General features: G+C 41.8%; 1 long non-coding RNA gene across 1 annotated transcript in view; it reads right to left on the minus strand.

Moving 5' to 3' along the window:
- Window positions 1–7,598: 7,598 nt before the first annotated feature.
- LOC105552069 overlaps window positions 7,599–15,504 on the minus strand; it is a 39,777-nt gene continuing 31,871 nt past the window's right edge. Inside the window, exons 2-3 of the long non-coding RNA XR_001007939.1 lie at window positions 9,410–9,857; window positions 7,599–9,309 (exon numbers count right to left, since the gene is read on the minus strand). This is a non-coding gene — a long non-coding RNA (uncharacterized LOC105552069). The remainder of the gene's footprint in view (window positions 9,310–9,409; window positions 9,858–15,504) is intronic.

Genomic DNA, 15,504 nt, shown 5'->3' on the forward strand with positions numbered 1-15,504 from the left:
CGTTCTTTTAAAAGCTCTACTTTTCATTGACGGTAAGAAAACTGCCCTGGTTTGTAAGCCTGACACAGGGCCCGGAAACTTCAAGTTTTAAAAGGATCACAGGTGATTTTGATACAGATACTCATGGACAAAGCTTTACACTATTCTAGAAGCAGCAGTACCCGCAGCCCAGGCATTCATGTTTCCTTTGAGCCAGCCTCAGGGATGAGTGAGTGTGGTGGAGGGAGCTAATGGGTGATAAATTGGTGGAATAGGTCCCTAGCCAAGGGCAAACCCAATTTTTTTTTCTTCTGATTTCCAGAGACAGTTCAGCTTCACTTGTTTGTCATATAACACTGTCTCTACCCTGCCTGCTGGTTGGAAAACAGTTGAGCATGTGAGGGTGTGCGGAGCTCCGATTATGGGCACTGGAATTGATGGGGACACATCAGCCTTCACGGACAGCCAGGGCGGGTGAGAGCAGGCCAGACAGCGCCCACAGTCACACAAGTGTAGCAAGAGAACAGTCAGTTTGTTAGGGAAGCAGTGAGTGAAGTGTTATGAGATATTTATGTCTAGGAAGAGTGTGCTGGTTACCAAATTAATCCAGGCATTCTTAAATGTTTTTCTCACTATACCATTATACTTGCTTATTATAGGGAATTAAGAAATATTTTAAAATAGGAAGAGTAATATAAAATTCCTCTGTAAACCAACTACTTAGAAATAACCAGCAAAATTTTATGTATATTCTTCCAGTATGAAATATATATTAAATACATATTATTACAAATGTCTGTTATATTATTTATATATAAATATAGATTAATTACATATTTATATGCTAAAATATGTTATGTATTTAATATTGACAATACACAAAATATCACTACTTACATATACATGTGCACATTTATATGTAGACAGAAACACACACAAATTTTGTTTTAAACTTAAAATAATAAAGTTTATATTTTGCTTTTTTTCACCTGCCATTACATTGTGATGTTTTCCCCATGAGATTCAATAGTCTTCAAATACATGTCTTTTCTTTTTGTGGGGGTGATGGAGTCTCACTCTGTCACCCAGGCTGGAGTGCAGTGGCGTGATCTGGCTCACTGCAAGCTCTGTCTCCTGGGTTCGTGCCATTCTCCTGCCTCAGCATCCCGAGCAGCTGGGACTACAGGCATCCACCACCGTGCCTGGTTAATTTTTTTTTTTTTTAATATTTTTAGTAGAGACGGGGTTTCACCGCGTTAGCCAGGATGGTCTTGATCTCCTGACCTCGTGATCCGCCCGCCTCGGCCTTCCAAAGTGCTGGGATTATAGGCATGAGCCATCGTGCCCGGCCAAATACATGCTTTTTAATAGCTGTATGATATATGATGTCATGATCAAAATGAATTATTACTTGATTTTAGCCATTTATATTGTTTCTAAATATTCATTATTATAAAAAATGCTTCAATGAGTGATCTTGAACTTAGATTTTAGTCTATTTCTTTGATAATATTAAATTGCCATTCCTTTAATAAGTCAAAAGCAGGGATGATTGTGTCCTAATTTAGTGTCTTGCTGAAACTGAGCCAAGAAACATTTCCAAAGTGAACTAGTGGAATTGCTTTCCAAATATCTGATGTCAGAGGAAGGAAAGGAGGCTGGGAGAGCCCCTTCCCACTGCACTATCCCCTCCCATCACAGACAAAAGACTCTCCTCTCTCTGTCTACTGTGCATCTGCACAGCCAGTGGAGCCCTGGTTAGTTCTGGCGTTTGTGGGCAGGGAAAGCACTGTAACTACTTTAGCAGCTATTTCACTAAACCTTGTCTGTATGGCGTTCATGTATCTCAGAGGGTGTAGCCTGGCTCACAGAGTATCTGATTCCATGTAGCACAGCTTTGCTATGCTGGAGCCAGGATGGAGAATTGTACCACAGTGTTAAGAAGACAGCCCACAGAACCTTGGCAGGCAGAGTATCATGCTTTGAAAAAGTTAAAGATTGATGATAATTAGTTAATGAGATGTCAGGCTCACTAAAGAGAGGAAATCATTAATTAGTACTTAATCTGTTTTTAGATATACTAGACTAGAGTCTTACAGTTTCCAGCATCATCAGCTTTAAACCATGACATGAATGCAAAGTGTAATTTCTACCACCAGACTTTTTGTAATTATGTTATTAAAATATGCTTTGGTACACTGAAACAAACATTAGTTTTAGTTCAACTTTAATTGTGGGGAATGAGAATTTGGAGCATTGACTTAGAGTTTATAAGGAAAGGGAAATTTCAAAGTGATGTGTTTAGATTCACTCTCTTTCATCCACTGTAGAGGGGCTAGTTGCCCAAGCATTGCCCCTTGGCAGCTTTTCACAGGGAGGTGCTGTCATGCCTGCCTCTGAAGGCTCATTTGGAGGAGATCCTTGAGATGGCCTGGGATCCACCCCATGCTCACCTCAGTTCTGTACTTTCCTTCTGCCTTCATCCCTGAGGCCATTCCTGCCTTCTCTCGGTCAGCTCTGCCCTTCTCCTGTGTTGCTGGGGTATCCCATGATCCACACACACAGCCCTGGCGAGGACCCACCCCCACTTGCACTGTGCTCTTGGGTTGTGGGGGTCACCATCAGGTGCTTCTGTCTGCTTGGGGCTGGCCCCCAGCTCTGCTCACTTCCTGTGCAAGCTTGAGTTAGATAGACTAAGATTCTCTAAGCCTCCATTTCTTCATCTACAAAATGAGGCTAATAACAGGAACAATGCCATCAGGTTTTGAAGATGAAATGAGGTGACAGACATCTGGCACACAGCCAGGATTCATTGAGTGTTCGCTCTTAGGGATATGATCATAGTGTGAAGTCAGTCAGTTGAGAGCTCTTTAAAGTCAGGGAATTGGCTTTGAGCTTTCTGTTTCATCTCTGCAGGACTCAGCATGGGGTAGAACATCTGTGGATGCTGAATACTTATCATTTGACTCTATTTCCTGGAGGTTAATGATTTTCTATTAGCACACCCTGGCTTTTTTGACTGTGACCTGGGTGTTTCTGCCCACGTAACAATGAGGCTGCAGCCACTTTCTCATTTTACACACCATCAGTGGTGCATTCATAAATGGTTTCCAACCAGTTCAAAAAAAAAAAAAAAAACACTGATTTGTGGATTTCGTTAGCGTAAATAGTTTCATTATGGCCAACTTTGAGCTACCGTTGTGACAGGAACTGGCTTGCAAAAGCCCTCAAAGGTTTTGCAGTTGACACTCTTAGCTGCTCGACCTACATACTGCAACTGGACTCGTCTAAAAGTAGAAACCAGGGGACTTCAGTGGTGCCTAACACTGACATCAGAATTCACAAGGGTGAGTTGGTGTTCTGAGTGACTTTTAGCTTTCATGAGACCTCGAGTCAAATCCGAATTCACATCTGGCATTCATCCTACACATTACAGGGCAGCCTTGTGGACAGTGTTGTTGGTCTTCCTAACGATCCTGGGTGTCTCAATGAGAAATGTCAAAAATCGTCTGCTTTACAGAGTATTTCATCGAAAGGAGAACACTTGTTTGCCATATGATGCGTAAAATGGGTCTAATTAGCCACGGATCTAATAGCAAAGCATTCTTTGAATTGAGGTTTGAGCCTGCAGAATACTTCTTCTTTCTAAGCCATCATTCATCGTTAAATGCATAAGGATAGTGCAGGCCATGTCCCTTGCAGTATTCCCAAAGGCCTGCTGCATATAGCCACATGGGTCATACAGAGCACAGCTCCAGAGATGCCGCTCACGTCAGCTCCGATAAGAATGATGCCTGTGGAGCTGTGCAATGCTGCTGCTCTTTCTATTTTTATTTACATGTATTCCCTACTCAAAGAAGTTGACAACCAAATAACTAGAAAACGAGAAATGTCAGAAGTGTCTAGCACACATTTCTAGGGCAGTTTCTCAGAAAAAGGGTCAGCCCTGTTTAGCCTATGGCAGACGAATTGCCTTTATCCAATACAGAAAAGACTGAGTGGTCACCACATATAAGAACTCTGCTAGGTGCAACTACAACATTAAGATGCCCTAAGTAGGCTGAGTGCAGTGACTCACACCTGTAATCCCAGCACTTTGGGAGGCCCAGGCTAGTGGATCACTTGAGGTCGGGAGTTCAAGACCAGTCTGGCCAATATGTACATACCCTGTCTCTACAAAAAATACAAAAATTAGCCGGGTGTGGTAGCACGCACCTATAATCCCAGCTACTCGGGAGGCTGAGGCAGGAGAATTGCTGGAATCCGGGAGGCAGAGGTTGCAGTGAGCCGAGATTGTGCCACTGCACTCCAGCCTGGGTGACAGAACGAGGTTCCATCTGTAAAACAAAACAAAGCAAAACAAAAAACAAACAAAAAAATATAAAATGAAATGCCCTAAGTGCCCAGCAAAAAAAAATTTGTAGCTGCCTATCACCCTGTCCATTTTTGAGTTAAATTGTATACCTCTGTGTATTCTATCGTGCACTCTTCTGGGTACAATAGAGGTAACAAAAAGGTACAGAGCACAGGCCACCCTCCAAGAGCTTCCTACCTTTTCAAGACACCCACATGTGTGCATATGCATCCTGTGGGAATAATACAGTAAGCATGCCACTCTGCAGTGACATGCTGACTTGGTTTAAAGCCCGAACATATAAGAAGACATCTGTTTAGATGAATGTGGTCCATTTTAATCTAGTTGCTCTTGGAATCTGAATAATTATTTCAATGTTGCTGCTATTGTCCAAATTATATTTTCATTTTCTTGTTTGGAATTGCCTGCAGAATCCATGACATGTCCTTGTGAATATCCACAGTTAATGCAGGTTTTCAAGGGTAGATTTAGGGCAAATTCTTTGATAAATGTATAGGTTTATAAGCTGACTATGAAGATACAGCAAATATTATAGGTTGGCTTATTCAACTTGCATCTCAATCTTCCAGCCCCTTGTCTTCCCTTGTCTTAGAGACTGGGAAGCCAAATATTCAATCTCCCAGCTTTTGTGTGTAGCTTAAGGTAGGTAGCAGGGCAAGCACTCCTTGCCAATAATATGTAGGTAGAAGTTCCTGGGAAAGGTTCTCTTCCCTAATTAAAAGGCAAAGCCTTGGAGAAGGAAGTTTTTGGCCATTTGGTCGTCCTCCATGCCTGTATATGGGATATAGGGGGAGTATCAGGTGGATTACAACCATGAGGACACTGTGAGGACAAAAGCCACTTCCTCAGGGTGCTTGGTCAGAACAATCAGAGGACCTGGGCTCGGCAACACCATGGAACTGCCATCCATCCTGGTCCCAGACTGAACATCACTGGATATCCTGTTACACAAACAAAATATGCCTTTGACTTATTAAGCATCTGATCATGCAGTTGTCTGTGATTTATAACCAAACGCACTCCTAACAGTACTGAAGACAATTTCATAACGAGAAGTCTAAACATATCTTCAACCACAGCAGAATTATGAAAGAAGTACTGCTTTTCACCCGAGCAAGGTTAGGATGGCTGGGTTTTGATATATGGAGGCAAGGGACAGAACACTGCCATTTACTGAAGGTCTTCTTTGTGCCAGGCACATTTCAAATGTCGTTTCCTTTAATGTCGTTGAGATCAGAGTTGGTACCATTCCCCGCCACTAAAAGGAGGAGCTGGAGCTCACAAGGGAGTCTGGATGGCTCCCAGGTCTGGCATGTGCATAGAGGGAGTACGTGGGTTGGGTTGTGGAGAGGGGATCAAGGGGGACTTGAGGTGGGAAGTTTATACAAGAATAGGATGGGTGTGGTGGCTCACGCCTGTAATCCCAGTACTTTGGGAGGCTGAGGAGGGTGGATCTCCTGAGGTCCGGATTTGGAGACCAGCCTGGCCAACATGGTGAAACCCTGTCTCTACTAAAAATACAAAAACTAGCCAGGTGTGGTAGCCTGTAATCCTAGCTACTTGGGAAGCTGAGGCAGGAGAATCCCTTGAACCCAGGTGGCAGAGGTTGCATTGAGCTGAGATCGTGCCACTGCACTCCAGCTTGGGCAACACAGCAAGACTCCATCTCAAAAAAGAAAAAGAACAAGAGTAAGCAGGAAAAACAGAAGATTGTCCTGGCTAGAAATTAGGATTCATTTTGAGAAGTACAGGAAGATAAATATGGGCAGAAGAAAGCAGAGACAGATTATGGAGGACCATAAATGTTAATTTAGAAACCAGATCCACAGGTAGGAAACAATTGCACATTCTTTAGAAGATAAGTGATATGGTGTGCTTTCATATGAGTTATCCGGCACTTCTTCTGCTATAAATAGAAAAGGAACCAGACTTAATTAAAACAGGCCAAGATGACTTTTTAGGGGAGTACTTTTGCTAACATGCTGTTTCTTGGATTGTAAATCCTGAACACCAGGTACAGTTCCTGTACCTGCTTGATACACAGTTCCCTTGCTGGAAACCTCAGGCAGGTGAGGACAGTGTTTGTGGAATAAAGGGAAGAGGAATTTGTTTCTTGCCTTGATGCACTTTCAGCAACTTTGCATCCTTAGTGCTACTATTTCTTAAGATTTGACAAGGAATAGAAAGGTATATTACATCTGGGATAGGAATAGAGCATTAGAAAATTCTTTAATCATTTTAAATTATGCATGATGCTAAACAGCAGAAAATTAAGTCAGTGGTCTTGGAGGCTGGCTTGTAATGGAAACCTGCTACAGTATACTTAGTGTATAGACACAGTCTATTTCTAGTATAGTGATGACAATGCAGTCAAAAGTTTGCTGCTTGAGATGGCTTTAATGAAATAGATAGCTTGATTCTCCCTCCTCCTCCCCCTCCTCCACCTCCCCCTCTTCCTCCTCCTCCCTCTTTCTTTTTCTTTTCCTTATTTTGTTTGAGAACTATTTAACTTAAGCATTCATTAAAGCATCTTTTTCAGATTTTGTCAACGTTAATGCAGCATTGATTGTAATTGAACTATAGATAGAGGCTACTGGGACCAATCAAACTTGAAGTTAGAATTAATGCTATGTGCATCTGTAATTTTTATCTACAGATTCCCATTTCTATTTGTTCCACCATTTGATCTTTCCTGCTGATAAAAACTAGTCTCCAGTTTCTTTTCTTTTCTTTTCTTTTTTTTTTTTTTTTTTTTTGTCAGACGGAGTCTTGTTCTGTCCCCCAGGCTGGAGTACAGTGGCGCGATCTCCACTGACTGCAACTTCTGCCTCCCGTGTTCAAGTGATTCTCCTGTCTCAGCCTCCTGAGTAGCTGGGATTACAGGTGCACACCACCACGTCCAGCTAATTTTTGTATTTTTAGTAGAGACAGGGTTTCACCTTGTTGGCCAGGCTGGTCTCGAACTCTTGACCTCAGGTGATCTACCTGCCTCAGCCTCCCGAAGTGCTAGGATTACAGGCGTGAGCCACTGCACCTGGTCTCCATTTCCTTTTTCTGCAAACATGTTCTCTGTTAAGTCCAGACAGTGAACCCTGAGTTTAGCCATCTGGGGATAAGTTGACATTTTGCATAACTTAGATTTTCGGGGTCTCTTCTTATCACTTTCCATCTTTGCAGCCAAAACCAGGTTGCCATTTAGGAATGGCTCTTTGCAGTTTTTATTTGAATGAAAATTTTCCTTTGATTTCATGTAGTTCTCCACATCTTTAACATATCAGAATTTAAAATAAACTACAGATTGCTCAGTTCAATAGATACAATGTTTTTATGTATGATAATACATAAGTCAACATATACATAAGGTTTTAGACTTAACTAAAATATTGATTAGATGAAATAGAAATAAATTAATACAAATCTCTGCCCACGTTATGTCAGAATAATTAGTATACTATACTTATACATTATTACATATAAGGCCCACATATGATGTTTTATATGTAATCCTAGTATGAGTCACCATTTTGGAAATAAATCATCTTTATGAACCAAGATATACATATTTTTAAACATACAAAGCCAAATTCTTGCCTGTCTGCAAGTTGAAACACGTGTGCAATTAATGGTGCTTCACAAAACTGAAAAAGATCTCTCAAAGATTTGTGAAAGATTGTTAAATTTTTAGCATTTTTAGCAACACAGTTCCAGACCTAAAGCGATCCGAGGCTTCTCTATTTTGCTAGTATCTGAGACATGTTAAAGCTCTATTTAGCGCTAGAAGTGTTGACCATTTGCTCTCTAGAGCCACCCCATCTGCTCTGGAGCTTGCGGAGGGTGGGCAAGGCTGCACCCTGGGGGCTCGTCCTTGCTGGGAGCCTCTCTGTAGCTTAGCGGGAGGCTGCACCTTGTTCCAAAGCAACACAGGCCTCTCTTTGCTTAACCTAAAGAGACATGAGGTGCCAGGAGCCACAAGGCAGGGCAGTTTTACTGTGGTGGTTCTGTGTTAGTGACAATACTGAGTCAGTGTGTCGCTTTCCAACAGGCATTTTAAATTTCCTTCGGATATTGTGATCACTCTCCCAGCAGGTCCCTCATTCCTATCCCTCCAGCTCCCATTTCTCTTTACTCTCATTGTTCATGTAATAAAGCAATGGGAAATTTCCTGAAACGACTTTTATTTTTATAACCTTACTCTGTGGTGTGTCTGTGGACAAAGACTACTCTAAAGGAGTCGAAGTTCATTACCAGTAATGTTTTCGAGGACTTTAAAACCAACTTTTCTGAGCTGAGCTGTCTGAGAGTTCCTCATGATACCGGTGACCACATTTTTCTTATCATTTTCTTATGAAGTTATTTTGAAAATTTTCCCATCCAAATGGACCAGTGGGTGGACAGGGGACACAATTACTAATAAACTATGTCATCATTTACGATATAAAATGGGAGAACTTCAACCAGGTTTTGGCAGCTAGCTGGTAACACTCCTGGTAACGTAAAAAGGTATCTTGCAGTTAAAAAAATAAGTTTTGAAATAGTAAACTCATGACGGAAATCTTAAGTTATTTAAACATTTTTCAAAGGACACAGTCATCCCAAGAGCAATAGAATTGAAATAGGAACATTGTTCATTTATGTTGGGTTAAAAATACTTTGCATATTCAATGTTAATTTTAGCTTTAGCTTTTGCTCAGAAGTTCTGCAAATACCTGAAGGGATTTCAGCTTGCTCACCACCTCTCCTACACACCCCTGTCAAATGGCATGGACTGCTATTGTTATCAGTTTTAGTAGTCGCGTTATTTTCCATGTGAAGTCAGAGTTTAGAAGTGCTGCTCTTTTACCACTTTGGATGATTCCTACACTTCCTGGGAGGGAAGGATGACAATAGTCACATTGAATTGGTGTTCCATTTGGTCTCCTTTTCTTTAAAATTTTGTCACTGAAAGTGCAGAATATCTGAAACAGAATGAAATCTTACTGGAAAATACAGTCTGTTAGTGGGTGCTGGTGATACAACTTACTCCAAAGGAACAAGTTCAAATTCTGAAGTTCTGACCTTGGTGAGGGTGAGATAAGTTGCCTTGCTGTAGCATGCATTGATGTCTAAGAATGCCTTAGGAGGAAATAATAATGCACATGGCGATTGTGAAAAGTACTATCTGCTCCATAGAAACCTGGCATCTTTTGCAAAGTCTGTGATACTTTGAAACGTAAAAGGCTGGGAGTGTCATCAGCTAGGAAGGATGAATGCAGCTGCTGTTGAGTGGAATAAACAGAAGGTCCAGGTGGGAGCCGATTCTCCAAGGAGCTCACTTCTTTGGTTCTCAATGGGATAGTGGAAATAAGCTTCAGACATTAAGAAGTCTGAAGTGGGTTAAGGTTCCAGTTCTCTTCTTGAGGAGTCCTCTGTCTTCCTGGTCCCAAATGCAGACCACTTTATGAAAGGCCTTTACCAGGCAGCTTTTCAGCTTCTGGAGAAACATTTCCTGCCAACTGGGTTCCACCTGCAGAGACGAGACACAGCTTGGGCAGGAGCATGGACCTCCAGTATCTGAAACTGGGCACAGAAGACCTACCTTCTTGGTAAAATGCATGAAATATTCTTTTACAGTGATGACTGCAACTTTAGTAGAGCCCATAAGTTTATTGAGTGCCTGCATACTCTGTGCCATGCCCTGCTGCAGGCCCTGAGAGTGTTAACAGTAAGACTGAGCCAACTTGCGTCCTGGACGAGCTGACATTTTACGGAGGGAGACAAACAATGTGCTAAGAAACAAGAGAAAAATAAGATAAAGACAGAGATGATAATAGATTCAGATTAGAGTAATAGAAGACACTAACAGGATTCCAGGAGACAAGAACTTGTTTCAGAAACAATATAGGTAAGGTGATTCAGGAAGGCCTTTCTGAAGACGTAGTAGATCTCATTGCAAATGATGAGAAGAATCTAGCAATGGGAAGAATCAAAGGACAAGCATTCCTGGCAGAGAAAACAGCAGCTGCAAAGATGCTGAAGCCCTTTGCACTCTAAGAATAACATGATTTGGGTCACCATTGAAGAGACTGTAAATCTTTTAGCTACCTTATTTTATTTTTAGAGGCTTGTTTTTGTGAGAAATAATTGTTCCCATCCCCACTTGATTTTGACATTAGGCTAAGTAGAAGGACTGATTTTCCAATATTAAGTCCTGCACTGGATAAAGAGAATGCCAAGTTTTCTGTTGTGCTGTTGTTTATTTTTGTTTTTTCTCTTGGAGCTGCTTTTAATTAGAAACAAAACATGGCTTTAGTGTTAACATCTGATTAATGTAGAGATATATGTGTGCATGCTTTTTCTTGTTTCTCCTCTGTTCTACCCAAGCTCATGAATATAGGTTTATTTTTAAAGTCGTTGTGAAACTAAATGTGCATGTCACTAGAAATCACACACTTCTGAAGGGTTATAATCCTTCTCTCCTAAAAGTCTATCAGTTGAATCTGTTTTATTATAGAGAAGCCATCTACTTTGTTGTTTTCAATAAGTTCTGAATAATTTTCAAAATAAGATGGCATTTTACTCTTTCTGATAAAGAGAGCAAAGACACTGCTTTGCATTTCAAAGTATGACAGCATTATTACTCAGACAGCCTTCATTCTTTTCTGAAGTAACAGTTCTTTTCCTTTTTCCTAAACTGTTGTAACTGAAATATGAAGTTACTTTCATAATAACATGGTTAAAAATATTAAAACTTTCAAAAATATTACCTAATATGATAAAGGAAAATTTATGTTCATATTTAAATTAGAACAATGAGTCTGTGCTAAACTTATTATAGAGTTTTATTACTTATAGTAGATGGATATATATAATTTTAGAAATAACGCAGAATTTACTTTTCAGAGCATTGCCATTTTGAGCTGTGCTTACTAAATAGCAAAGAGGTGGAAGTACATGAGTAAATGGTTGTGGGTGGTGGGCCAAGTAGTTTATCTTCAAAATGTTACTCTGTCACAAGTGGCTTATCTGTTTTGTAGCCACAGGATCTAAACTACTCTGCATGAGCAAAAGAAAATGCACAGAAAGAGACATTCTTCAAAAGGAGTTTGTTTCATGTTGTTTCAGCTCAGGGTGACAAATACTGGAGCATCGAAATGGAACTAGCCAAGTATAGGAAGAGCTGCTGCAAAGAGCAAAGAGTGGATGCATTTTCCCCTCTTATCCCTAGATCTGGGAGATGCGGCTTTCCTTTGAAGTTTTTCTGTACTGTGGAATTGCAGCAATTTCCTTGTGATTCTGTTTCCAAGCCTGAGCTTGTAGAAGATGGAGGCAGAAGGCAGGAAAGTTAGATGCAGAAAGGCAAAGCAGAGCCTTCGGGATTGTGGAAAGTCAGGGCCATCTTCCTGCAGCAACACATCATGCAGAGATTGATTTACTGTAACTTTCTTCATGGGAATCTGCAGCTCCTCATACACTCGGCAACTCACTACACAAATATTCTGAAACCCCTTCTGCTGAGCTTCACGATGGCCTGATGGTTTTCAGAGCTCCCTACCTATACACACTGGATCACCGTTTTTTCCTCCTGTCCACCCTTCTTGGCCTAACCCTTCGTGTGGCTCTCTGGTCATGTCCTTAGTCCTCTTTTCGATTTCTATCAGGACTTCTATGAAATCTGTGTGACTTCCATTTTCTCTCATATCCCAGACCCTGATATTCAGCTGCCTCCTGATTGCTTCCTCTAAGAACTATAGACATCAAAGCTAATTTAGGTTAACCCCAAATTTAGCTTAATCCCCTCAAGCATAAAATTTATCTGCCTTCTCTGTTCCCAATCATGTTGTATGCCTGCAGCCACCCATTTTTCATAAGAGTTAGTTTTGACTACAACTTCTTAGTAGTCCCTTGGTCACCAGGCACTATTGCTTCTGTGGCATATATATCCTAAACCTGTGAAATCATCACAGTTCCATTGCTGTCCTTCCTGCCTCCGATCCCTCAGTACTGTAGTTGTTTCCTGCAGTCCCCAGTACACACACACAGAGCCAGGAGATTTTCCCTCTAAAAGACAGATGTGCTTCCTTCATCCTAACAAAGTCTTCAGCAGAGCCTCCAACCTCTCCCCGTAAGTGTGTATAGGATGAAGTCCAAACTCCACATGTTACAGAACCCTTCACATCCAACCCCACTTACTTCTTGCCTAAATTCGAGGCAATAAATACTATTGCATACCTAATGTATGCAAGGCACTGAGAAAATAAAGATGGGTAAGACACTCCTAGGAAACTTGCAGTCTGAAGGGGTAGAGAAAAGAACTGGTGACTTAAAAATAATGAGTGAAGTGCTGGGAAGAAGATACCCATCCACCCACTTTTTATACTCCAGGTACACTGGACATCTCCCTGCTTCCAAAGCAGGCTGAGCCTCACATTGCATTTTCTGATTTTCCTCCCTGAAATTTCCAGTCGCCCTTTCCTGCATGCCATTCCTGCTCCACCTTTCAGATCCTAGGGGACTTTGTTTCCTCTGTGAAGTTTTCCCTTACTTCTGCAGATAGCTGCTTGCTCCTTGTTTTAAAGTTGCTAATGCATGGGATCATGCTGCTGTCACCTTGCTCACTGAAAGGCTGGACTGCCTTTTCTATGTCTGTATTCTTTGCCCTCCTCTTATTCTTTGGTACTTCGTAGGTGCCCAGTTTCTGTTCATTGAATAAATGAATCCCTCACTTGGCTCAAGTTAAAATCAAGCATCTTACCTGGAGTGATAAACATTCCAGCTCCCTGGGGCTCCTCAGTCATAAGTATATTGAGGTAGCAGGTTACCTAGATGAAGTCTTAGAAAGCAACACCAATTATCTCCCACTCCTTCCCTGCTTTCCTTCCTTTTATCATTCTTCTAGTAAAGAGAAGAGGACCTAGAAAAGACTAGCATTTGGGAGACTGGGAATGGTGACTGGGAGGCTACAGGAGGGCTGCCTGAAGAATGTGCTGGAATGAGGGAAAGGGATTGCGTGACAGGGTTTGGGCTGTCCCATCCTCCAGGACTCATTCGAAAGCACTGTTCAGTCACTAGCGTTTTTCTACTTAATCGATGGGGAACAGCTTTCCACAGGATTTCACTTTTGCAACATGATTGGTAACGGCTACACAGTGTTCTTTAGATGACATCTTAAAATTTAATTAACTTTAGATGATGGCTTATAATTTAATTAACTTCCCCTATTATTGGGAAGTCAGACTGTTGTCTCTTTTGCACATCTAAAAAAAGGAGCACCTCCCAGGTCTGGCTCCCTCCTGAGGACAGAGATCTGGCTGTGCCCTTGTCTTTTGCATGGAAATCTACATGTTGCTATGCTGTTTTGCACCCCCAGCCTGTCCTCTGGGGATAAGAACAAGCCTGCTCACTGGCCTGGATATTCTGTCATAAGAGTCATTTTTTTGGCTTTGTAACACATGAGTATTTCAAAAGCCACTCTTGTGGCCTTCTATTACACTATGGAAAATTGAGGGTCCACGTTTGCCTTGAATGCAGTCCTCCGTGCCCTGTTGGGGATGTCCCTCTCATTTATCTTTGCTGGAGATCCCCGACTTACACCCTGACTTATAATCTGGAACCACGCAGAGATTTTCAATGACAATGTGGGCAAACAGAATTTGTCTGCGCTTGGGTGATTTTGAATGAGGTTTATATAATAATTAAAGCCAGGTATGATTGTTCTAGCTCCTTTTCCACCTGAACTGGGAGTGGTGCAATTAAATCCCGACTAACGATCCAGAGCTAGCGTCAGACCCTACAGTGAAGGGTTCAGTCTTCCATAAGACAGCCCTTACCTCAGAGGCCAGCAGCAAGTTCCAGCCCCTCTGGGGCCTCCCACACCTCTGACTGATGAGCCCTTCAGTTTGGATAATTCACAGGAATGCCTCACAGAACTCAGAAAAGCATTATACTTACTCTTACAGTTTGTTTGTTTGTTTGTTTTTTGAGACTGAGGCTCGCTCTGTCGCCAGGCTGGAGTGCAGTGGGACGATCTCCTCTCACTGCAGCTCCGCCTCCTGGGCTCAAGTGATTTTCCTGCCCCATCCTCCCAAGTAGCTGGGACTACAGGCACATGACACAACACCGAGCTAATTTTTGTATTTTTAGTAGAGATGGGGTTTCACCATGTTGGCCAGGATGGTCTCCATCTCTTGACCTTGTGATTCACTTGCCTTGGCCTCCCAAAGTGCTGGGATTACAGGCGTGAGCTACTGTGCCTGGCCTCTTACAGCTTTATTATAAGGGTGTAAACCAAAAAGTGTCCGAGACAAAAATCAATCAGTATAGAGGTTATTTTGCTAAGGCTAAAGATGCACCCAGGAAAAAGAAACACATATCACAATAGGATCTGTGGCCTGTGCCTTTTCCAAAGAGGGTTTTGAGGACTTCAATATTTAAATGGGAAAGATCGGGTAGGAGGGGAAAGATGAAAGAAACTAGAAAGGGGAAGATAGGCAATGAGGCCAGTGGCTACATTCTTGTGAGGTTTTGATTAATGCTCACCGAATCCACATTTTATCTGTCCAAAGAGAGACGTGGGGGAAAGTTAGTTATGCAAGCATCTTGCCCTCGGTAGATCTATATTTAAATCAGGTGAAGTAAGTATGTGGAATCACAGCTCTCTGAGGACAAAAGGTGGCAGTTTTTGTTTGTTTCATTTGAGTTCTTGAGCTTAACTTTTTTCTTTGGCATATCAAGTGTGGAGTCCAAAGATTTTATTTTATTTTTTTACAAGGGATAAGCACAGAGCCAGAGGCAGAACTTCCACGCTCTCTCCTCAGAGAATTGCCCTCCTTGCACATCAGCAGTTCACCAACCAAGAGGCTCCTCTCAGCCTTGATGCACAGAGTTTTTATTGGGGTTTTATTAAACCATTGGCCACATGATTGAACTCAGTCTCCAGCTCTTCTTCCCAAAGGTTAGGTGGCTGAAAGTCCCAGCTCTGTAATACACACGTGGTCTCCCTGGGACCAGCTCTCCCTCCTGAAGCTATCCAGGGTCACCACTAGTCACCTCCTTAGCATAACAAAGATACTCCCATCACTCAGGCAATTCCAAGGAGTTTTAAAGCTCTGTGTTAAGAACTGAGGGAAATGACCAGATAAGCATATATATATATATGTGTGTGTGTGTATATG

Source organism: Mandrillus leucophaeus, unplaced genomic scaffold, assembly GCF_000951045.1.
Source record: "Mandrillus leucophaeus isolate KB7577 unplaced genomic scaffold, Mleu.le_1.0 Scaffold542, whole genome shotgun sequence".
In the NCBI taxonomy this organism is placed as follows: Eukaryota; Metazoa; Chordata; class Mammalia; order Primates; family Cercopithecidae; genus Mandrillus; species Mandrillus leucophaeus.